General features: G+C 47.6%; 10 non-coding genes and 1 pseudogene across 10 annotated transcripts; all 11 read left to right on the top strand.

The window, feature by feature from the left end:
- Positions 1–375: 375 nt before the first annotated feature.
- LOC141215691 (U2 spliceosomal RNA) lies at positions 376–566 on the top strand. Its single transcript, XR_012284747.1, has one exon. It is a non-coding gene; the product is annotated as a U2 spliceosomal RNA (small nuclear RNA).
- Positions 567–1,681: 1,115 nt separating this feature from the next.
- LOC141216691 (U2 spliceosomal RNA) lies at positions 1,682–1,871 on the top strand. Its single transcript, XR_012285714.1, has one exon. It is a non-coding gene; the product is annotated as a U2 spliceosomal RNA (small nuclear RNA).
- Positions 1,872–2,986: 1,115 nt separating this feature from the next.
- LOC141216572 (U2 spliceosomal RNA) lies at positions 2,987–3,177 on the top strand. Its single transcript, XR_012285600.1, has one exon. It is a non-coding gene; the product is annotated as a U2 spliceosomal RNA (small nuclear RNA).
- Positions 3,178–4,292: 1,115 nt separating this feature from the next.
- Positions 4,293–4,483, top strand: LOC141216596 (U2 spliceosomal RNA). The gene has a single exon (XR_012285623.1). It is a non-coding gene; the product is annotated as a U2 spliceosomal RNA (small nuclear RNA).
- A 1,115-nt stretch (positions 4,484–5,598) lies between these two features.
- Positions 5,599–5,688, top strand: LOC141216886 (U2 spliceosomal RNA; annotated as a pseudogene).
- A 5,552-nt stretch (positions 5,689–11,240) lies between these two features.
- On the top strand, positions 11,241–11,438 carry LOC141216751 (U2 spliceosomal RNA). The gene has a single exon (XR_012285768.1). It is a non-coding gene; the product is annotated as a U2 spliceosomal RNA (small nuclear RNA).
- A 1,115-nt stretch (positions 11,439–12,553) lies between these two features.
- Positions 12,554–12,744, top strand: LOC141215694 (U2 spliceosomal RNA). Its single transcript, XR_012284749.1, has one exon. It is a non-coding gene; the product is annotated as a U2 spliceosomal RNA (small nuclear RNA).
- Positions 12,745–13,859: 1,115 nt separating this feature from the next.
- On the top strand, positions 13,860–14,050 carry LOC141215695 (U2 spliceosomal RNA). The gene has a single exon (XR_012284750.1). It is a non-coding gene; the product is annotated as a U2 spliceosomal RNA (small nuclear RNA).
- A 1,115-nt stretch (positions 14,051–15,165) lies between these two features.
- On the top strand, positions 15,166–15,356 carry LOC141215696 (U2 spliceosomal RNA). Its single transcript, XR_012284751.1, has one exon. It is a non-coding gene; the product is annotated as a U2 spliceosomal RNA (small nuclear RNA).
- Positions 15,357–16,471: 1,115 nt separating this feature from the next.
- Positions 16,472–16,662, top strand: LOC141215697 (U2 spliceosomal RNA). The gene has a single exon (XR_012284752.1). It is a non-coding gene; the product is annotated as a U2 spliceosomal RNA (small nuclear RNA).
- A 6,172-nt stretch (positions 16,663–22,834) lies between these two features.
- Positions 22,835–23,024, top strand: LOC141216815 (U2 spliceosomal RNA). The gene has a single exon (XR_012285813.1). It is a non-coding gene; the product is annotated as a U2 spliceosomal RNA (small nuclear RNA).
- The last annotated feature ends 982 nt before the right edge of the window (positions 23,025–24,006 follow it).

Raw genomic sequence — 24,006 nt, forward strand, 5'->3', positions numbered from 1 at the left:
GCAGCAGCCACCTTCAGTCTGCTGCTGGACAGCCAGCAGCAGCAGCAGCAGGAGAGGTATGTAATCAGGAGCCCTCCTGCTAAGGGTAGACAGCTGCTCGTTCCACCCCACCCCCCGCCTTAATTGGTTCTCCTCCCTTCCAACGGTGTTGAGGCGGGTGGGAACAGCAGGGGGTGAAGGTGCTGTGTTTAAAGAGGTGCAGTTATGCAGATCTAAAACGCGTGGATTGCAGCAGCAGCAAGCCGAAAAGTGCAGGCATGTAAGGGATCTAGAGGTTGACAACATGTCTTCTTAACGGGAGTCCAGGAGCTCATCTCCACAAATGGACTTTTCAGGATCCTTGGGTGGCTCCGTAGTTTGAAACCAATTCTGGTTATCGCTTCTCGGCCTTTTGGCTAAGATCAAGTGTAGTATCTGTTCTTATCAGTTTAATATCTGATACGTCCCCTATCTGGGGACCATATATTAAATGGATTTTTAGAACAGGGAGATGGAAAAAGAGCTTGCTCTGTCCACTCCACGCATTGACCTGGTATTGCAGTATCTCCAGGACCGGTGCACCCCTTCTTTAATGCAGTTTCTAAAATCAGAAAGAATTGAATTCAATGTTTTTTGTTCATTTTGCTTGTTTGTCGGATTTGGGGATGGACTCTTTGGCTTTGCTTTTCTTCTCCTCATTGGATTTTTCATGTTCAAAGTTGCAGAAGCCAGATTACAAGCTCATTTTGGTTCAACTTCAGCAACTGTGCATTGCATTGCCATGTAATGTGATGCAATGCTATCTTTCTAGCTCTCCCTTTTTACTTCCTTTTGGATAAACAGACATATTAGGCAAGCATTTTGGAGCTTTCACCTAAATAACTACAGGTGGTGAGATAAGCTGCACAATATAATTGACCTTTCAGTATATTGTTGCACACACACCATCTATTTAGCAAATGCCCTTGTTATCAACAGCAGCCTTTTAAACTCACCTGAGCTAACAGGTATGTGCGCTGGTTACTCTGCTGCGCTTAAAATTTCTTTTTTGGTTTGCTACAATGCCTTTTCTGAAACGTTGTCTCCTTCTGCTGGAACACTGACTTCTTTCATTTAATGCCTGCAGACTATAAAAGAGAACCCAACCCAAAAAGTTTGGTTGATTAGTCTGTGGCATTCTGTTAAACTGTTGCTTATGGCGGTCTCTGTGAGCTTCTCAGCGACATTCAGCCAGCCAGGTATCCTGCCTGCAGTAGATGGAATGTGGAAATGGAACACTGGCTGCGCGTGTCATAATAGGCTCTGAGCCTTTATATACCTGTGCACAGCAGCAGCCACCTTCAGTTTGCTGCTGGACAGCCAGCAGCAGCAGCAGCAGGAGAGGTATGTAATCAGGAGCCCTCCTGCTAAGGGTAGACAGCTGCTCGTTCCACCCCACCCCCCGCCTTAATTGGTTCTCCTCCCTTCCAACGGTGTTGAGGCGGGTGGGAACAGCAGGGGGTGAAGGTGCAGTGTTTAAAGAGGTGGAGTTATGCAGATCTAAAACGCGTGGATTGCAGCAGCAGCAAGCCGAAAAGTGCAGGCATGTAAGGGATCTAGAGGTTGACAACATGTCTTCTTAACGGGAGTCCAGGAGCTCATCTCCACAAATGGACTTTTCAGGATCCTTGGGTGGCTCCGTAGTTTGAAACCAATTCTGGTTATCGCTTCTCGGCCTTTTGGCTAAGATCAAGTGTAGTATCTGTTCTTATCAGTTTAATATCTGATACGTCCCCTATCTGGGGACCATATATTAAATGGATTTTTACAACAGGGAGATAAAAAAGAGCTTGCTCTGTCCACTCCACACATTGACCTGGTATTGCAGTATCTCCAGGACCGGTGCACCCCTTCTTTAATGCAGTTTCTAAAATCAGAAAGAATTGAATTCAATGTTTTTTGTTCATTTTGCTTGTTTGTCGGATTTTGGGATGGACTCTTTGGCTTTGCTTTTCTTTTCCTCATTGGATTTTTCATGTTCAAAGTTGCAGAAGCCAGATTACAAGCTCATTTTGGTTCAACTTCAGCAACTGTGCATTGCATTGCCATGTAATGTGATGCAATGCTATCTTTCTAGCTCTCCCTTTTTACTTCCTTTTGGATAAACAGACATATTAGGCAAGCATTTTGGAGCTTTCACCTAAATAACTACAGGTGGTGAGATAAGCTGCACAATATAATTGACCTTTCAGTATATTGTTGCACACACACCATCTATTTAGCAAATGCCCTTGTTATCAACAGCAGCCTTTTAAACTCACCTGAGCTAACAGGTATGTGCGCTGGTTACTCTGCTGCGCTTAAAATTTCTTTTTTGGTTTGCTACAATGCCTTTTCTGAAACGTTGTCTCCTTCTGCTGGAACACTGACTTCTTTCATTTAATGCCTGCAGACTATAAAAGAGAACCCAACCCAAAAAGTTTGGTTGATTAGTCTGTGGCATTCTGTTAAACTGTTGCTTATGGCGGTCTCTGTGAGCTTCTCAGCGACATTCAGCCAGCCAGGTATCCTGCCTGCAGTAGATGGAATGTGGCAATGGAACGCTGGCTGCGCGTGTCATAATAAGCTCTGAGCCTTTATATACCTGTGCACAGCAGCAGCCACCTTCAGTCTGCTGCTGGACAGCCAGCAGCAGCAGCAGCAGGAGAGGTATGTAATCAGGAGCCCTCCTGCTAAGGGTAGACAGCTGCTCGTTCCACCCCACCCCCCGCCTTAATTGGTTCTCCTCCCTTCCAACGGTGTTGAGGCGGGTGGGAACAGCAGGGGGTGAAGGTGCTGTGTTTAAAGAGGTGGAGTTATGCAGATCTAAAACGCGTGGATTGCAGCAGCAGCAAGCCGAAAAGTGCAGGCATGTAAGGGATCTAGAGGTTGACAACATGTCTTCTTAACGGGAGTCCAGGAGCTCATCTCCACAAATGGACTTTTCAGGATCCTTGGGTGGCTCCGTAGTTTGAAACCAATTCTGGTTATCGCTTCTCGGCCTTTTGGCTAAGATCAAGTGTACTATCTGTTCTTATCAGTTTAATATCTGATACGTCCCCTATCTGGGGACCATATATTAAATGGATTTTTAGAACAGGGAGATGGAAAAAGAGCTTGCTCTGTCCACTCCACGCATTGACCTGGTATTGCAGTATCTCCAGGACCGGTGCACCCCTTCTTTAATGCAGTTTCTAAAATCAGAAAGAATTGAATTCAATGTTTTTTGTTCATTTTGCTTGTTTGTCGGATTTGGGGATGGACTCTTTGGCTTTGCTTTTCTTCTCCTCATTGGATTTTTCATGTTCAAAGTTGCAGAAGCCAGATTACAAGCTCATTTTGGTTCAACTTCAGCAACTGTGCATTGCATTGCCATGTAATGTGATGCAATGCTATCTTTCTAGCTCTCCCTTTTTACTTCCTTTTGGATAAACAGACATATTAGGCAAGCATTTTGGAGCTTTCACCTAAATAACTACAGGTGGTGAGATAAGCTGCACAATATAATTGACCTTTCAGTATATTGTTGCACACACACCATCTATTTAGCAAATGCCCTTGTTATCAACAGCAGCCTTTTAAACTCACCTGAGCTAACAGGTATGTGCGCTGGTTACTCTGCTGCGCTTAAAATTTCTTTTTTGGTTTGCTACAATGCCTTTTCTGAAACGTTGTCTCCTTCTGCTGGAACACTGACTTCTTTCATTTAATGCCTGCAGACTATAAAAGAGAACCCAACCCAAAAAGTTTGGTTGATTAGTCTGTGGCATTCTGTTAAACTGTTGCTTATGGCGGTCTCTGTGAGCTTCTCAGCGACATTCAGCCAGCCAGGTATCCTGCCTGCAGTAGATGGAATGTGGCAATGGAACGCTGGCTGCGCGTGTCATAATAGGCTCTGAGCCTTTATATACCTGTGCACAGCAGCAGCCACCTTCAGTCTGCTGCTGGACAGCCAGCAGCAGCAGCAGCAGGAGAGGTATGTAATCAGGAGCCCTCCTGCTAAGGGTAGACAGCTGCTCGTTCCACCCCACCCCCTGCCTTAATTGGTTCTCCTCCCTTCCAACGGTGTTGAGGCGGGTGGGAACAGCAGGGGGTTAAGGTGCTGTGTTTAAAGAGGTGGAGTTATGCAGATCTAAAATGCGTGGATTGCAGCAGCAGCAAGCCGAAAAGTGCAGGCATGTAAGGGATCTAGAGGTTGACAACATGTCTTCTTAACGGGAGTCCAGGAGCTCATCTCCACAAATGGACTTTTCAGGATCCTTGGGTGGCTCCGTAGTTTGAAACCAATTCTGGTTATCGCTTCTCGGCCTTTTGGCTAAGATCAAGTGTAGTATCTGTTCTTATCAGTTTAATATCTGATACGTCCCCTATCTGGGGACCATATATTAAATGGATTTTTAGAACAGGGAGATGGAAAAAGAGCTTGCTCTGCCCACTCCACGCATTGACCTGGTATTGCAGTATCTCCAGGACCGGTGCACCCCTTCTTTAATGCAGTTTCTAAAATCAGAAAGAATTGAATTCAATGTTTTTTGTTCATTTTGCTTGTTTGTCGGATTTGGGGATGGACTCTTTGGCTTTGCTTTTCTTCTCCTCATTGGATTTTTCATGTTCAAAGTTGCAGAAGCCAGATTACAAGCTCATTTTGGTTCAACTTCAGCAACTGTGCATTGCATTGCCATGTAATGTGATGCAATGCTATCTTTCTAGCTCTCCCTTTTTACTTCCTTTTGGATAAACAGACATATTAGGCAAGCATTTTGGAGCTTTCACCTAAATAACTACAGGTGGTGAGATAAGCTGCACAATATAATTGACCTTTCAGTATATTGTTGCACACACACCATCTATTTAGCAAATGCCCTTGTTATCAACAGCAGCCTTTTAAACTCACCTGAGCTAACAGGTATGTGCGCTGGTTACTCTGCTGCGCTTAAAATTTCTTTTTTGGTTTGCTACAATGCCTTTTCTGAAACGTTGTCTCCTTCTGCTGGAACACTGACTTCTTTCATTTAATGCCTGCAGACTATAAAAGAGAACCCAACCCAAAAAGTTTGGTTGATTAGTCTGTGGCATTCTGTTAAACTGTTGCTTATGGCGGTCTCTGTGAGCTTCTCAGCAACATTCAGCCAGCCAGGTATCCTGCCTGCAGTAGATGGAATGTGGCAATGGAACGCTGGCTGCGCGTGTCATAATAGGCTCTGAGCCTTTATATACCTGTGCACAGCAGCAGCCACCTTCAGTCTGCTGCTGGACAGCCAGCAGCAGCAGCAGCAGGAGAGGTATGTAATCAGGAGCCCTCCTGCTAAGGGTAGACAGCTGCTCGTTCCACCCCACCCCCCGCCTTAATTGGTTCTCCTCCCTTCCAACGGTGTTGAGGCGGGTGGGAACAGCAGGGGGTGAAGGTGCTGTGTTTAAAGAGGTGGAGTTATGCAGATCTAAAACACGTGGATTGCAGCAGCAGCAAGCCGAAAAGTGCAGGCATGTAAGGGATCTAGAGGTTGACAACATGTCTTCTTAACGGGAGTCCAGGAGCTCATCTCCACAAATGGACTTTTCAGGATCCTTGGGTGGCTCCGTAGTTTGAAACCAATTCTGGTTATCGCTTCTCGGCCTTTTGGCTAAGATCAAGTGTAGTATCTGTTCTTTTAAGAACACAAGAGCTACGATTTACACTTGACGAGAGCGATCGAACTCGGAAGGAGAAGAGCTTCGGAGCCCAGCTGACATCGGAGAACGAAGGCGGATATCGGTGGGAGGAAGAAGCTCTAAAGAATCCAGAAGAAGACGAAGACTCGGAGAAGAATCGGGCTGTCCTGTGGAATCTTCGAGGAAGAAAATCATCGAGACAAAGACCTTTCAGGGAATTTGTCCAGAACACGACGGGAGAAGAATCTGCATAGCTCCACCCATTCCGGGAAGAGTTCCAGATCCAGCTCCAAGAAGTAACTGCAGGAGGAAAGCCATGGCAAGCGCTGCGAGGAAGGCCGAAAAGAAGAGCCTGGAGCTGGGGACAGCCAGGAGGGCCCAGCCAGGAGCCGATTCTGACCCCAAGGACTCTGCCTCCACGACTGGCCAGCAGAAGGGACCCCAGAAGCCCCGCCACGAAGCTCCAGCCCTGGAGCCATGGATGCGGCAGACGGTGGCCCTGAAGCTGAAGGAAGTGGATGGGAGGGTGCCGGACATGTCCTCGGACGTGTTCTGCCAGAAGATGCTGCTGGATCGAGGCTTCTCCAGGTCGGACACCCTCAGCATCCAGACCTTCTTGACGGGGATCTTCTTTGTCACCTTCGCCACTGTGAACACCTGCAGGAGGTTCTGGGAAATGGTAAGCGCAAGAGGACCGGATAATTCTTTCTCTGCCTTTACAGGTAGCTGCCCTATCCAGAGGGATGAAAGGAGGATCACGGTCTCCATGCGCAACCCGCACACCCCAGGCCAAGACATCTGTACCTTCCTGAGACGCTTCTGTTTGGTTGTGAAGGAACCCTCTCACATCCTGAATGGACTCGGCTTCTGGACAGGTAAGTGGGCGGTGACCGTTAGACTTCACAGGGACCTGGCGTACTCAGACGGACTTCGGCACCTGCCCCCGACATTCTCCCTGGGCAACTCCTACGGCCTCATCTATTACCCGGACATGCCGCGGAACTGCAGGAGATGCGGCAAGAACGGCCACGAGATGAAGGACTGCAAGGAGGATGCCTGCAGGATTTGTCGAGTGACGGGACACAGCTCGAAGGACTGCCCGAAGAAGACGTCCTGCAACCTGTGTGGGCTGGCGGCTCATCTGTACAAGGATTGCCCCAGGCGTGAGAGATCCTGGGCATCGGTGGTTGCGACGACCCCAGCTACGGAGGACAAGGCCCCGACGACCAGGCCTGTGAAGGTCAAGGACGCGACGACCAAGGCCCCAGCGGCCAAGGCCGAGACGACCAAGGCCAAAGCGGTCAAGGAGTCGGTGGCCAAAGCCCCAGCGACGGTCCCAGCAGCTCCGAAGCAGAAGAAAAAGTCAAAGGAGGGTAAGAGTTCTGTCACCCCTCTCTCGATCCCTCCCCCTGCCACCCCCGTCCAATCCCCCCCCACCCCGGCCACCCCTGCTGAGGATTCCACTTCCTCTTCCTCCTTCCCCTACTCCTCAGCAGGTGTCCTTTCCCCTGCCCCGGCAGCCACTCTCCCTCCCCAGACCATGGTAGCGGTGGAATTAACCTTTCCTCCACCCGCCGCTATCTATTCCGAGGAGGATTTTCCCCTTCTTGTCTCCCCAGTTCCAACCCGGGGAAAGAGGAAGGTGGAGGACAGCCCTGCTACTGAATCCTCCAAAAAGAAGATTCTGGATTTCGTAGGCGAAAAGGAGGATACCCTCCCTGAGCCAGAAGAGATGGAGCACATGGTTGAGACCCTGGTGGCCGAGCCAGAAGAGGAGGAACTGGTGGTCGCCGAGATCGAGGCCGCGCTGCTTGACCAGATGGAGGAAGAGGGCCTGCTGGTGATCCCGTCACCAGCAGTCAACACCGACGAGGGACCACCCGACCGGAGTGGTAACTAAGGTGTATTGCCTGCGCTAACTTTTTCTTTTTTCCCTACATGATGGCTAATATTAACTTATTTTCCATTAATGTCAGGAGCATCAAGGACAAGTTCAGACGTCAGACTATTTATGCCTTCCTTACTTCCCAGTTGTGTGATGTTTATATGTTGCAGGAATGTTCCCTTCCCTCCTCTAGGTCCTTCAAACATCTGGCCAGGGAGTGGTCCCACGGTCCATCCTACTGGTCCGGTGGGGGTGACTGCAAGTCTGCGGGGGTCGCAATTCTGATCAGGGGGGGCGCATTCACGCTTGAGTCCGTCCAGGAGCTCATCTGCGGCAGGGCTCTTGTTGTAGATGGCAACTGGGCGGGAGAACCTGTCAGGTTCATCAACGTGTATGCGTCCCCACTGAAGAATGAGCGTTTGGAGCTTTTCCAGACCCTGCGGCTTCAGCTTGCCACCACCAGGACCTTAGTGATGGCCGGGGATTTCAACTGCCCCATCGAGGAGGACGGTCGTAGTTCTGGCACATCTGCCAAGTTGGACATCACGTCCAAGCTGCTCATCGAGATGGTAACCAAGGCCTCTCTTCAGGACGTGGTGGGCTCCATGGGGAGAGGCTCCACGAACTATTCGTGGAGCCGACCCGATGGCTCACTCCGCTCCAGGATTGACTTTGTGTTCACCTCTCGGGCAGTCAGGCAGAGTAGGCACTCGATGGTCTCCTGCTTCTTCTCCGACCACAGAGCCATTCACTTACAAGGTGTCCTCGGCGACGGTTTTCCGTCCGTCCCCGGCTCCTGGAAGCTGAATTGTGCTCTGCTGGCTCAGGATGAAGTCGTGGAGGAGCTGAGAGCAGCCTACGCAATGTGGCAGTCCTACAAGGGTAGCTTCCAAACAGTCTCTGATTGGTGGGAATATGTTAAACTTGAGTTTCGCTGTTTCTTTCAGGCCAAGGGTCGACAACAGGCGTGTGAGAAGAGGAGGGACTTCAGAGGGCTGCAGCGCGAGCTGCGGTCGCTGCAGGACCTTCTTCACTGCGGCTGGGACGTGAGGGAGGAGCTGGAGGAGACCAAGAAGAGCCTGAAAAGGCACTTTGAGGAGGAGTCCAAGCGAATCATCTTCCGTTCCAAAGTGGAGAATCTGGAGAAGGGTGAGAAATGTAACTCATTCTTTTTCAGGAAACTTCATGCCGGTCACACGCCCCTGAACGAGCTGCGAGACGAGAGCGGAAACATGCGACGTGGGAAGGAGGACGTGATGAGGGTCGTCAGCGACTTCTACAGCGAACTCTACTCCCACAAGACTACCGACCCCGACGCTGCTGATAAGTTCCTGTCAGGTATCACTAACCATCTTGATCCTGCAGGCACGGCAGCCTTGGACAAACCTCTGATGGTGGGCGAATTGCTCTCTGCCGCTAAATCCTTTAGGACCGGCAGGACCCCGGGCAGTGATGGTCTTCCAGCGGAGCTCTATGTAGCGCTGGGAGACCTCATCTGTCCGGACCTGTTGGACCTGTACGAGGAGATGGTGGTGGAGGGTAGAATGCCTCCATCTTTGAGGGAAGGAATGGTCACGATCCTGTACAAGCGGAAGGGAGAGAGGTGCGACCTGAGGAATTGGCGTCCCATCACTCTGCTCAACGTGGACTACAAGATCCTGGCCAAGACGATGGCGACACGACTTAAGACGGTCATCGGACGGATCATCCACCCGGACCAGACCTGCGGCATCCCTGGACGTCGCATCGCAGACAGCCTCGCTCTCGTGCGGGACACGGTCGAGTACATCAAGGTCCGCCGCGCACACGCGGCCCTGGTCTCCTTGGATCAGGAGAAGGCCTTCGACCGGGTTTCCCACGAGTTCATGGGCCGAGCTCTGCACCGGTTAGGTTTGGGTAACATGTTTTGTTCGTATGTCCGTCTGATGTATTTTGATATCCACAGCTCGGTGTTGGTGAACGGCTGGAAGACTGACCCCTTCCCTGTCCTCTCTGGGGTCAGACAAGGCTGCCCTCTATCACCTCTTCTTTTTGTTTGTGTTATAGAACTCTTCGCAGAGGCTATCCGGCAGAATGGAGAGATCAGAGGGATCACCGCACCGGGTCCGGGACGACACGAGGTCAAGTGCTCGCTCTACATGGACGACGTCACCGTCTTCTGCGCTGATCGTGGTTCAGTCGACGCCCTCGTCCAGACGTGTGAGAGGTTCGGCCGGGCTTCAGGGGCCAAAGTCAACTGCAGGAAGTCGGAAGCCATGCTCTTTGGGGATTGGCAGCCGGCCTCCTCCGCCCCCTTCCCCTTCAACATTCAACCGGATTTCCTCAAGGTGCTGGGAGTCTGGTTCGGGAAGGAAGGAGCGGCCCTCAAGTCCTGGCAAGAACGCTTGGCCAAGGTGAAGCAACGGATCGGACTCTGGAGCCTCAGACACCTCACTTGTGAGGGTAAGGCACTCGTCCTGCGTAATGAGGTCCTGCCCGTCTTGCAGTACACGGCGCAGGCCTGGCCCCCACACGTCACTGTGTGCAGGGCCATTACCAGGACAGTGTTTCACTTTGTCTGGGGATCCAAGATGGACAGAGTCAGGCGGGCCGTCATGTACAAGGAGCCTCGCAAGGGTGGGAAGGGCGTTCCAGATATCCCCACCCTCCTGCGATCCTCTTTTGTGTGTGATTGTGTCCGCCGGACTTTGCAAGTCAAGAATGGCTCCGCGGGCAGGTCCATGTCTCGCTTCTTCCTGCTTTCTCTTTGGAGGCGACTCGGCTTTGACACGTGGGACAGCTCCTTCCCCTACAACTGGACGACGCCATGGTTCTACGGAGACGTCGTTCGATTTGTGGGGGAGCATCAACTGGAGGGACTCAAGCCCGACTTGTGGAAGCCCAAAACTATCCACAAGATAATCAGAGCCAAGGATGACGTGGAGAACATCACAGGACTTCACCAGGACACGCTGGAGACTGTGTGGACAAATGTGTCGTCTGACAGGCTGACCAACGGGCACAAGGACTTGTCGTGGATGGCGATTCAGGGCGGACTGCCCGTCCGGTCATTCATGCATGCCCGGAACCTGTGCAAGACCCGGTACTGCCCAAGGTGCCCCTTCGTGGAGGAAACATCTTTGCACACTTTTTGGGACTGCGGATTTGCACAGCGCCTATTGACTGCACTTGAGGACGACCTGAGGAACTCTGTCCCCAGGGCGAGCCTATCGCACCATTCTGTGCTTTACGGACTCTTCCCTGGGGTTCATACCGTCGGAGCCATCCAGGAGGCTTGGCGCCTTATGAACTGCTTCAAGGATGCCGTTTGGGTCGCCAGGAACCGGCTCATCTTGAGGAGGGAGAGGATGTCCATCCAGGACTGCCGCAGGCTGATCCACAGCCTGCTCAGAGACTATTCCATCATGGACGGTCCGGAGGACGAGGACGAGGACTAAACCCCTCCTCCCCCTCTCCCCTTATGTGTCTTGTCTTTCAATAAAGCTTCGGGCCTGTGATTTTCCCCTCCCCATCCCCTTTTTCCCAATCCCCATCCCTTATCACGGTTCGTCGTACTGTATTGATTGACATGCTTTTTCTTTCAGATTGAGTGTTTTGTGTAGCATAGGGGTGTGATGTGTCTAGTTAGTGCGTCGTTTCCTCATGCTATGTAAATATGATGTAGAATTCTGTGTGTACTGGGCTGCGGCACTGTACACTGTCTGTTAACTTATTTTTTGTGCTAATAAAAGATATATTCAATCAAAAAAAAAAATCTGTTCTTATCAGTTTAATATCTGATACGTCCCCTATCTGGGGACCATATATTAAATGGATTTTTAGAACAGGGAGATGGAAAAAGAGCTTGCTCTGTCCACTCCACGCATTGACCTGGTATTGCAGTATCTCCAGGACCGGTGCACCCCTTCTTTAATGCAGTTTCTAAAATCAGAAAGAATTGAATTCAATGTTTTTTGTTCATTTTGCTTGTTTGTCGGATTTGGGGATGGACTCTTTGGCTTTGCTTTTCTTCTCCTCATTGGATTTTTCATGTTCAAAGTTGCAGAAGCCAGATTACAAGCTCATTTTGGTTCAACTTCAGCAACTGTGCATTGCATTGCCATGTAATGTGATGCAATGCTATCTTTCTAGCTCTCCCTTTTTACTTCCTTTTGGATAAACAGACATATTAGGCAAGCATTTTGGAGCTTTCACCTAAATAACTACAGGTGGTGAGATAAGCTGCACAATATAATTGACCTTTCAGTATATTGTTGCACACACACCATCTATTTAGCAAATGCCCTTGTTATCAACAGCAGCCTTTTAAACTCACCTGAGCTAACAGGTATGTGCGCTGGTTACTCTGCTGCGCTTAAAATTTCTTTTTTGGTTTGCTACAATGCCTTTTCTGAAATGTTGTCTCCTTCTGCTGGAACACTGACTTCTTTCATTTAATGCCTGCAGACTATAAAAGAGAACCCAACCCAAAAAGTTTGGTTGATTAGTCTGTGGCATTCTGTTAAACTGTTGCTTATGGCGGTCTCTGTGAGCTTCTCAGCGACATTCAGCCAGCCAGGTACCCTGCCTGCAGTAGATGGAATGTGGCAATGGAACGCTGGCTGCGCGTGTCATAATAGGCTCTGAGCCTTTATATACCTGTGCACAGCAGCAGCCACCTTCAGTATGCTGCTGGACAGCCAGCAGCAGCAGCAGCAGGAGAGGTATGTAATCAGGAGCCCTCCTGCTAAGGGTAGACAGCTGCTCGTTCCACCCCACCCCCCGCCTTAATTGGTTCTCCTCCCTTCCAACGGTGTTGAGGCGGGTGGGAACAGCAGGGGGTGAAGGTGCTGTGTTTAAAGAGGTGGAGTTATGCAGATCTAAAACGCGTGGATTGCAGCAGCAGCAAGCCGAAAAGTGCAGGCATGTAAGGGATCTAGAGGTTGACAACATGTCTTCTTAACGGGAGTCCAGGAGCTCATCTCCACAAATGGACTTTTCAGGATCCTTGGGTGGCTCCGTAGTTTGAAACCAATTCTGGTTATCGCTTCTCGGCCTTTTGGCTAAGATCAAGTGTAGTATCTGTTCTTATCAGTTTAATATCTGATACGTCCCCTATCTGGGGACCATATATTAAATGGATTTTTAGAACAGGGAGATGGAAAAAGAGCTTGCTCTGTCCACTCCACGCATTGACCTGGTATTGCAGTATCTCCAGGACCGGTGCACCCCTTCTTTAATGCAGTTTCTAAAATCAGAAAGAATTGAATTCAATGTTTTTTGTTCATTTTGCTTGTTTGTCGGATTTGGGGATGGACTCTTTGGCTTTGCTTTTCTTCTCCTCATTGGATTTTTCATGTTCAAAGTTGCAGAAGCCAGATTACAAGCTCATTTTGGTTCAACTTCAGCAACTGTGCATTGCATTGCCATGTAATGTGATGCAATGCTATCTTTCTAGCTCTCCCTTTTTACTTCCTTTTGGATAAACAGACATATTAGGCAAGCATTTTGGAGCTTTCACCTAAAAACCTACAGGTGGTGAGATAAGCTGCACAATATAATTGACCTTTCAGTATATTGTTGCACACACACCATCTATTTAGCAAATGCCCTTGTTATCAACAGCAGCCTTTTAAACTCACCTGAGCTAACAGGTATGTGCGCTGGTTACTCTGCTGCGCTTAAAATTTCTTTTTTGGTTTGCTACAATGCCTTTTCTGAAACGTTGTCTCCTTCTGCTGGAACACTGACTTCTTTCATTTAATGCCTGCAGACTATAAAAGAGAACCCAACCCAAAAAGTTTGGTTGATTAGTCTGTGGCATTCTGTTAAACTGTTGCTTATGGCGGTCTCTGTGAGCTTCTCAGCGACATTCAGCCAGCCAGGTATCCTGCCTGCAGTAGATGGAATGTGGCAATGGAACGCTGGCTGCGCGTGTCATAATAGGCTCTGAGCCTTTATATACCTGTGCACAGCAGCAGCCACCTTCAGTCTGCTGCTGGACAGCCAGCAGCAGCAGCAGCAGGAGAGGTATGTAATCAGGAGCCCTCCTGCTAAGGGTAGACAGCTGCTCGTTCCACCCCACCCCCCGCCTTAATTGGTTCTCCTCCCTTCCAACGGTGTTGAGGCGGGTGGGAACAGCAGGGGGTGAAGGTGCTGTGTTTAAAGAGGTGGAGTTATGCAGATCTAAAACGCGTGGATTGCAGCAGCAGCAAGCCGAAAAGTGCAGGCATGTAAGGGATCTAGAGGTTGACAACATGTCTTCTTAACGGGAGTCCAGGAGCTCATCTCCACAAATGGACTTTTCAGGATCCTTGGGTGGCTCCGTAGTTTGAAACCAATTCTGGTTATCGCTTCTCGGCCTTTTGGCTAAGATCAAGTGTAGTATCTGTTCTTATCAGTTTAATATCTGATACGTCCCCTATCTGGGGACCATATATTAAATGGATTTTTAGAACAGGGAGATGGAAAAAGAGCTTGCTCTGTCCACTCCACGCATTGACCTGGTATTGCAGTATCTCCAGGACCGGTGCACCCCTTCTTTAATGCAGTTTCTAAAATCAGAAAGAATTGAATTCAATGTTTTTTGTTCATTTTGCTTGTTTGTCGGATTTGGGGATGGACTCTTTGGCTTTGCTTTTCTTCTCCTCATTGGATTTTTCATGTTCAAAGTTGCAGAAGCCAGATTACAAGCTCATTTTGGTTCAACTTCAGCAACTGTGCATTGCATTGCCATGTAATGTGATGCAATGCTATCTTTCTAGCTCTCCCTTTTTACTTCCTTTTGGATAAACAGACATATTAGGCAAGCATTTTGGAGCTTTCACCTAAATAACTACAGGTGGTGAGATAAGCTGCACAATATAATTGACCTTTCAGTATATTGTTGCACACACACCATCTATTTAGCAAATGCCCTTGTTATCAACAGCAGCCTTTTAAACTCACCTGAGCTAACAGGTATGTGCGCTGGTTACTCTGCTGCGCTTAAAATTTCTTTTTTGGTTTGCTACAATGCCTTTTCTGAAACGTTGTCTCCTTCTGCTGGAACACTGACTTCTTTCATTTAATGCCTGCAGACTATAAAAGAGAACCCAACCCAAAAAGTTTGGTTGATTAGTCTGTGGCATTCTGTTAAACTGTTGCTTATGGCGGTCTCTGTGAGCTTCTCAGCGACATTCAGCCAGCCAGGTATCCTGCCTGCAGTAGATGGAATGTGGCAATGGAACGCTGGCTGCGCGTGTCATAATAGGCTCTGAGCCTTTATATACCTGTGCACAGCAGCAGCCACCTTCAGTCTGCTGCTGGACAGCCAGCAGCAGCAGCAGCAGGAGAGGTATGTAATCAGGAGCCCTCCTGCTAAGGGTAGACAGCTGCTCGTTCCACCCCACCCCCCGCCTTAATTGGTTCTCCTCCCTTCCAACGGTGTTGAGGCGGGTGGGAACAGCAGGGGGTGAAGGTGCTGTGTTTAAAGAGGTGGAGTTATGCAGATCTAAAACGCGTGGATTGCAGCAGCAGCAAGCCGAAAAGTGCAGGCATGTAAGGGATCTAGAGGTTGACAACATGTCTTCTTAACGGGAGTCCAGGAGCTCATCTCCACAAATGGACTTTTCAGGATCCTTGGGTGGCTCCGTAGTTTGAAACCAATTCTGGTTATCGCTTCTCGGCCTTTTGGCTAAGATCAAGTGTAGTATCTGTTCTTATCAGTTTAATATCTGATACGTCCCCTATCTGGGGACCATATATTAAATGGATTTTTAGAACAGGGAGATGGAAAAAGAGCTTGCTCTGTCCACTCCACGCATTGACCTGGTATTGCAGTATCTCCAGGACCGGTGCACCCCTTCTTTAATGCAGTTTCTAAAATCAGAAAGAATTGAATTCAATGTTTTTTGTTCATTTTGCTTGTTTGTCGGATTTGGGGATGGACTCTTTGGCTTTGCTTTTCTTCTCCTCATTGGATTTTTCATGTTCAAAGTTGCAGAAGCCAGATTACAAGCTCATTTTGGTTCAACTTCAGCAACTGTGCATTGCATTGCCATGTAATGTGATGCAATGCTATCTTTCTAGCTCTCCCTTTTTACTTCCTTTTGGATAAACAGACATATTACGCAAGCATTTTGGAGCTTTCACCTAAATAACTACAGGTGGTGAGATAAGCTGCACAATATAATTGACCTTTCAGTATATTGTTGCACACACACCATCTATTTAGCAAATGCCCTTGTTATCAACAGCAGCCTTTTAAACTCACCTGAGCTAACAGGTATGTGCGCTGGTTACTCTGCTGCGCTTAAAATTTCTTTTTTGGTTTGCTACAATGCCTTTTCTGAAACGTTGTCTCCTTCTGCTGGAACACTGACTTCTTTCATTTAATGCCTGCAGACTATAAAAGAGAACCCAACCCAAAAAGTTTGGTTGATTAGTCTGTGGCATTCTGTTAAACTGTTGCTTATGGCGGTCTCTGTGAGCTTCTCAGCGACATTCAGCCAGCCAGGTATCCTGCCTGCAGTAGATGGAATGTGGCAATGGAACGCTGGCTGCGCGTGTCATAATAGGCTCTGAGCCTTTATATACCTGTGCACAGCAGCAGCCACCTTCAGTCTGCTGCTGGACAGCCAGCAGCAGCAGCAGCAGGAGAGGTATGTAATCAGGAGCCCTCCTGCTAAGGGTAGACAGCTGCTCGTTCCACCCCACCCCCCGCCTTAATTGGTTCTCCTCCCTTCCAACGGTGTTGAGGCGGGTGGGAACAGCAGGGGGTGAAGGTGCTGTGTTTAAAGAGGTGGAGTTATGCAGATCTAAAACGCGTGGATTGCAGCAGCAGCAAGCCGAAAAGTGCAGGCATGTAAGGGATCTAGAGGTTGACAACATGTCTTCTTAACGGGAGTCCAGGAGCTCATCTCCACAAATGGACTTTTCAGGATCCTTGGGTGGCTCCGTAGTTTGAAACCAATTCTGGTTATCGCTTCTCGGCCTTTTGGCTAAGATCAAGTGTAGTATCTGTTCTTATCAGTTTAATATCTGATACGTCCCCTATCTGGGGACCATATATTAAATGGATTTTTAGAACAGGGAGATGGAAAAAGAGCTTGCTCTGTCCACTCCACGCATTGACCTGGTATTGCAGTATCTCCAGGACCGGTGCACCCCTTCTATAATGCAGTTTCTAAAATCAGAAAGAATTGAATTCAATGTTTTTTGTTCATTTTGCTTGTTTGTCGGATTTGGGGATGGACTCTTTGGCTTTGCTTTTCTTCTCCTCATTGGATTTTTCATGTTCAAAGTTGCAGAAGCCAGATTACAAGCTCATTTTGGTTCAACTTCAGCAACTGTGCATTGCATTGCCATGTAATGTGATGCAATGCTATCTTTCTAGCTCTCCCTTTTTACTTCCTTTTGGATAAACAGACATATTAGGCAAGCATTTTGGAGCTTTCACCTAAATAACTACAGGTGGTGAGATAAGCTGCACAATATAATTGACCTTTCAGTATATTGTTGCACACACACCATCTATTTAGCAAATGCCCTTGTTATCAACAGCAGCCTTTTAAACTCACCTGAGCTAACAGGTATGTGCGCTGGTTACTCTGCTGAGCTTAAAATTTCTTTTTTGGTTTGCTACAATGCCTTTTCTGAAACGTTGTCTCCTTCTGCTGGAACACTGACTTCTTTCATTTAATGCCTGCAGACTATAAAAGAGAACCCAACCCAAAAAGTTTGGTTGATTAGTCTGTGGCATTCTGTTAAACTGTTGCTTATGGCGGTCTCTGTGAGCTTCTCAGCGACATTCAGCCAGCCAGGTATCCTGCCTGCAGTAGATGGAATGTGGCAATGGAACGCTGGCTGCGCGTGTCATAATAGGCTCTGAGCCTTTATATACCTGTGCACAGCAGCAGCCACCTTCAGTCTGCTGCTGGACAGCCAGCAGCAGCAGCAGCAGGAGAGGTATGTAATCAGGAGCCCTCCTGCTAAGGGTAGACAGCTGCTCGTTCCACCCCACCCCCTGCCTTAATTGGTTCTCCTCCCTTCCAACGGTGTTGAGGCGGGTGGGAACAGCAGGGGGTGAAGGTGCTGTGTTTAAAGAGGTGGAGTTATGCAGATCTAAAACGCGTGGATTGCAGCAGCAGCAAGCCGAAAAGTGCAGGCATGTAAGGGATCTAGAGGTTGACAACATGTCTTCTTAACGGGAGTCCAGGAGCTCATCTCCACAAATGGACTTTTCAGGATCCTTGGGTGGCTCCGTAGTTTGAAACCAATTCTGGTTATCGCTTCTCGGCCTTTTGGCACGATCTATCAGGTTTACCTGTGTGGTCTTGCCTGTGAGGTGCTCTTGGTACCCTTTCTCTCGGCCTGGGGGGATCGTTCCTCTTCGGAGGGACTTAACCCCCCTGCTGCTATTGGGAGGAAGGATTAGTCCGGGAGCAACGGGAAGGGATCCCATGAAGGCTTGCGCCTTTCAGAGAGAAGAGTCGGTACGTTCCTGAGTGAAGGATGCCGGCAACGCTCACATATTCATCGGGTGATGCCCGGATGCGGAACACCGTGAGGATTGAAGTTGGAGCAGGATCGAGGACGGAGAAGAACTTGGACTACATCTGCCATAGGATTCTGCTTGGAGTTCTGGAGTTTCGGCGGGAAGACATATTCTGCTTCCAGGACAATGAGTACAAGGGGACTTACACCATCACCTTCAAGAGACAGGGATGCTGTCACCAACTCGTACAAAAGGTAAATGAGAAAAACTACTTAGATGAATTGGATGGACTAACCTTTTGTCTCTTGTATGCCTATGACGAGATCCCTATCGTGGTGCATTTCCCGAACCCCTTTGTGGAGGCTGCAGACATCTCGACCTACCTTATCCGTTATTGTGATGATCTGAGATACCTGGGCACTGTGAAGAACGCGGTAGGCTTCTGGTGCGGCAAGAGGAGGTACATGGCCCGTCTAAAGAGGGACCCAAGCGGAGTGGGAGGAATGCTACACCCTCCCTCAACATTTGTGATCGGTAAGAGCAGAGGCTACTTATTTTACCCTGGAATGCCGGTATGTTGCAGGAACTGTGGACAAATGGGTCATACCCAAACGTCCTGCACGGGCAGGAAAGTAGACCGCTGCAATAATTGCAGCTGTTACGGACATTTAATGAAGGACTGTCCCGCTGGGAGGAAATGCAATCTTTGTGGTGAGGCGGGGCACATGTTCCGAGGATGCCCCAACAGGACCAGGACCAGGACTTACGCAGAAGCTGCATCTTCTGCAGCTGAGCCGATGCGCCCGCCGGTCTTCACTGGCGGGCCGGCGTCGGAGGGCGGTTCGAAGGGCGAGAAGGCTGGGATGGAGCAGGGAGCCGGAGGCCCCACTGGGGCGGCCTCTGCATCGAAGTCCCTTAACGATGGGCGGACCTCGCATGGACCGGAGCGGAGGGGTCCTCCTTCTGGGAGGGTATCCTCCGTGTCGATGGTTCCCGATACCGATCCTGTTGGGCTGGAGGGTGGTGCCCCTGTGCGGTTGGCTACAGGGGACCACGCAGCGATGGCCTCAGGATCTTCCAGGGCGATTAGCCAGCCAGATGAGGGGGCTTTGCTTCTAGGTGACGAACATCAGGGAATCTGTGTTGGTGATCTTATCCTGATGGACCAGTCTCTCCCCCTGGAGGAGGTGGAGGAAGAGGAGGACTGCACCAGTGACCTAGTGGAGTCTGCCCCGAAAAAGAGACGGAATGTCGAAGCCCCAGCGTCTCCTGGAATGTGGCTGGGAACCGTGACCTACGAGGGGGCAACCGCCGGCTCACAGAATATCGAGTCATTTGGGTCCTCTAGCCCGGATGTCCTGGAGCAATTTGGCATACAGGGCTTTGAGTCAGGTGTCCTCATGGAAGATCCACCACCCTGACCTATGAATGCCCACATTAAGACTTGTCTCACTGAATGTGAGGTCATTAAAGAGCCCAGTTCGTAGGGCTGCTCTATTTAAGTACTTAGAAACCACTGACTTTGACATATGTTTATTACAGGAATGCGGGATACAACATGCACTAAATTATAATGACATCAAGACAGATTGGAGACTGGGGCCCTCCATCTGGTCTGGCTCCAATGACAACAAGTCAGCGGGGGTGGGCTTCCTCTGTCGTGGGAGAAATATTGCTATAAATACTGTCACAGAAATAGTACCAGGCAGAGTGGTTTTAGTGCATTTTAAATTTAATGGTTTTACCCTACGTGTAATGAATGTTTATGCTTCCCCTGATAAGCAAGAGAGAATTAATTTATTTGGGATATTGCCATTGTACTGTACTGGGTCATCTCCCCTGATCGTAGGGGGTGATTTTAATTGTCTTTGTGCTAGTGAACAACGAGCGGGGGGTGACCCTTTACGCAAATTGGATAAGTCATGTCATCTATTGAAAGATTTTATAACTGATTTTAAATTATGCGATGCGTGGAGGTCACTCCTGCCGACGGACCCTGGTTATACGTGGTCCGGAAGAGGGGTGTCCTCCAGGATCGATTTTATTTTCCTATCAGATGATTTTAACCCTGTAAAATGTGTTTTAACATCAAATATATTTTCTGACCATAAGGGCTTGGAGGTGCACCTAGAATACCGGGATGAACAGAGGGTCAACAGGGGCCTCTGGCGTCTAAGTACTTACCTGCTGGAGGACCCTCTGATTCGACAAGACTTTGGTAAAGCCTATCAAGCCTGGCGGCGACAAAAACCTTCTGATGCCCCTATGGTAACCTGGTGGGAAAATTTGAAAAAAAAAGTCAGAATGTTTTTTATAAAAGCAGGGAGACGTAAAGCTAGAGAGAAAAAAAGATGTTTTAGTGATCTTAACACCAAACTACAAACACTTTTTAAATTCAAAGAGCTAGGGGTGGAGGTGGGAGATGATATTGCTAGCCTAAAAACTGAAATTCAGAACTGCATAGACACAAAGGGGAAAGAGATTATTTTTAACTCTAGAGTGCAGCACTTGGAGGAGGGGGAGAAGTGCTCTCGCTTCTTCTTCAAAAAAGTCATGGATAAAAGAGAAGTGATCACAAATCTAGAGGGTGAAACATCTATGCAGGGAATGTTGAATGCTACTTTTAACTTTTATAAGCATCTTTTTAGTAAAAAGTGTATAGATGGGTCCTTTTTATCTGATGCTCTTAATGATCTCGATTTTAAGTTAAATTTTACAGACCAGGAGTTTTTAGAACGCGATATTGTTTTAGAGGAATTATTTTATGTTTTTAAAAGTTTCTCTAAGGGCAAAGCACCTGGGTGTGACGGACTACCTGTAGATTTTTATCTTACTTTTTGGGACATTTTAAAAGAGGACCTTTTTATGCTTTTTAAAGAAGTTTTTATTTGTGAACAGTTGCCATTTTCGTGGAGGAGAGGAGTGGTGTCTTTGATATATAAAAAAGGTGATCGCAGTGCTCTAGCGAATTGGAGACCCATAACTCTCCTAAACGTCGATTACAAGGTACTTGCTAAGGTGGTTGCAAACCGGCTCAGGAATGTCATTGCCAAACTAATCCAGCCTGAGCAGGTTTGTAGTGTACCAGGCAGAAGTATTTCAGAGGTTTTAAACGTATTAAGGGATGTAATTTGGTATTCCAGAGACCGGGGTCAAAATGTAGCTCTTTTAGCCCTAGATTTTGAAAAAGCTTTCGATAGAGTCTCTCATAGATTTCTTTTTAGAGTTTTAAAAAGAATGGGTATCCCTAATATGCTTTTAAATTGTATTAAGATTTTATATAAAAATTGTTTTAGTCAAATTTCTCTTAATGGCTTTTTAACAGATGGAGTTCCCCTTGAGTCCGGAGTGAAGCAGGGATGCCCCTTGTCGCCCATCCTGTTCATCTGTGCCATGGAGCCCCTGCTGAGCGCAATAAGGAAAGACAAAGTGATTAGAGGGGTTCCTGTTCCTGGCGGAGGTGGCAGTGATGTGAGAGTCTTTGGCTACATGGATGACGTGACGGTTGTGTGCGTGGACCCTGCTTCCCTCCGGAGGGCGGTGTTGCGCATTGAATTTTTTTCCCAGGCATCCGGGTTTAAACTTAATTTAAATAAATCTGAATGTCTGACTTTGGGATCCTGGGACACCGCCCAACTCCCGCAGCTCACTATAAAACGAGACAATGTAAAAATTCTTGGAGTTGTTTTTAACGAGGAGAATGTGGGAACTCAAAGCTGGGAGAATGTCATAGAAAAAATGTCAAAGAAAATATCATTTTGGGGTTTGAGGTCCCTAACAATGGAGGGGAAAATTTTAATTATAAAATCAGTGTTGTTACCCCTCATACTGTATATAGCTATGGTGTACCCCCCCTCTGATGTTTTAATTAAAAAAATGACTAGGATGATCTTTATGTTTTTATGGAACTCCAAAATGGAAAAATTAAGGCGAGAAATAATGAGGAAGAATAAAATGAACGGCGGAAGGGATGTCCCCGACTTACATATTTATTTGTATTTAAATTATTTCTGCTTTTGTTTCAAACATTTTAATGGTAATAGTGCGCTAAGTTATTTTTTAAAATATACTTGTGGGATGATTTTTAAAAGATGGTTTAAGTTGTCGTTGAATTCCCCTGTTTTACTATGCCCCCCCAAACACCAAGCAATCTTAGAAAAGACTGTTCGATTTTATAGCCTTGGTGATTTTAAAATGGACATTTTTAAAGACCGCAAGAAGCTTTTATCTTTTCTGAGGAGGAATGAAGATGTGACCCCCATAGTAAATTTCTCAGAAGAGAGGTCGAAGCAAGTTTGGAAGAATGTCTTCGGAAAATTTTTAGCAAATGGACATAAGGACATCGCATGGATGGTGGTCCACCAGTGCCTCCCCACCAGAGAGTTTCAACACAGGAGAGGCCTGGTGGCCAGAGCCAAATGCCCCAGAGACTCATGTGTTAATGACGAAACCACCTTGCACCTTATGTGGAATTGCCCGTTTGCACAGGAACTTTGGCACAAAGTTGGGATTCTTTTAAAATGGACTTGCGGTTTAAGAGATTTTAACCATGAATATGTTTTATATGGCCTTTTTAAATGTCCGACCCCTCAACAGTATTGTATATGTTGGTGTATGATTAACTGTTTTAAAGACGCCCTTTGGAAGGCACGCAATATTTTACTTTTTAAACGTGATGCTATTTCTGTGAAGGATTGTCTTAAAATTGCTTTTAGTCAGATGTATATTTATTACTTGAGGGATGTCAAATGTATTGGGAGGAGGGATGCTAATCGTATATGGGGTTTTTATGGGTGGAATTCTGTGTTTTAATAATGTATTTGTGTTGCTGTTTTTGATTGTAAACCATCTTTTACGCACATAATAAAATATGTTGAAACCTGATCTGTTCTTATCAGTTTAATATCTGATACGTCCCCTATCTGGGGACCATATATTAAATGGATTTTTAGAACAGGGAGATGGAAAAAGAGCTTGCTCTGTCCACTCCACGCATTGACCTGGTATTGCAGTATCTCCAGGACCGGTGCACCCCTTCTTTAATGCAGTTTCTAAAATCAGAAAGAATTGAATTCAATGTTTTTTGTTCATTTTGCTTGTTTGTCGGATTTTGGGATGGACTCTTTGGCTTTGCTTTTCTTCTCCTCATTGGATTTTTCATGTTCAAAGTTGCAGAAGCCAGAGTACAAGCTCATTTTGGTTCAACTTCAGCAACTGTGCATTGCATTGCCATGTAATGTGATGCAATGCTATCTTTCTAGCTCTCCCTTTTTACTTCCTTTTGGATAAACAGACATATTAGGCAAGCATTTTGGAGCTTTCACCTAAATAACTACAGGTGGTGAGATAAGCTGCACAATATAATTGACCTTTCAGTATATTGTTGCACACACACCATCTATTTAGCAAATGCCCTTGTTATCAACAGCAGCCTTTTAAACTCACCTGAGCTAACAGGTATGTGCGCTGGTTACTCTGCTGCGCTTAAAATTTCTTTTTTGGTTTGCTACAATGCCTTTTCTGAAACGTTGTCTCCTTCTGCTGGAACACTGACTTCTTTCATTTAATGCCTGCAGACTATAAAAGAGAACCCAACCCAAAAAGTTTGGTTGATTAGTCTGTGGCATTCTGTTAAACTGTTGCTTATGGCGGTCTCTGTGAGCTTCTCAGCGACATTCAGCCAGCCAGGTATCCTGCCTGCAGTAGATGGAATGTGGCAATGGAACGCTGGCTGCGCGTGTCATAATAGGCTCTGAGCCTTTATATACCTGTGCACAGCAGCAGCCACCTTCAGTCTGCTGCTGGACAGCCAGCAGCAGCAGCAGCAGGAGAGGTATGTAATCAGGAGCCCTCCTGCTAAGGGTAGACAGCTGCTCGTTCCACCCCACCCCCCGCCTTAATTGGTTCTCCTCCCTTCCAACGGTGTTGAGGCGGGTGGGAACAGCAGGGGGTGAAGGTGCTGTGTTTAAAGAGGTGGAGTTATGCAGATCTAAAACGCGTGGATTGCAGCAGCAGCAAG

The sequence above is a fragment of the Phyllobates terribilis genome, unplaced genomic scaffold (assembly GCF_046119375.1).
Source record: "Phyllobates terribilis strain yellow unplaced genomic scaffold, ASM4611937v1 Scaffold_236__1_contigs__length_3049075, whole genome shotgun sequence".
Classification (NCBI taxonomy): Eukaryota; Metazoa; Chordata; class Amphibia; order Anura; family Dendrobatidae; genus Phyllobates; species Phyllobates terribilis.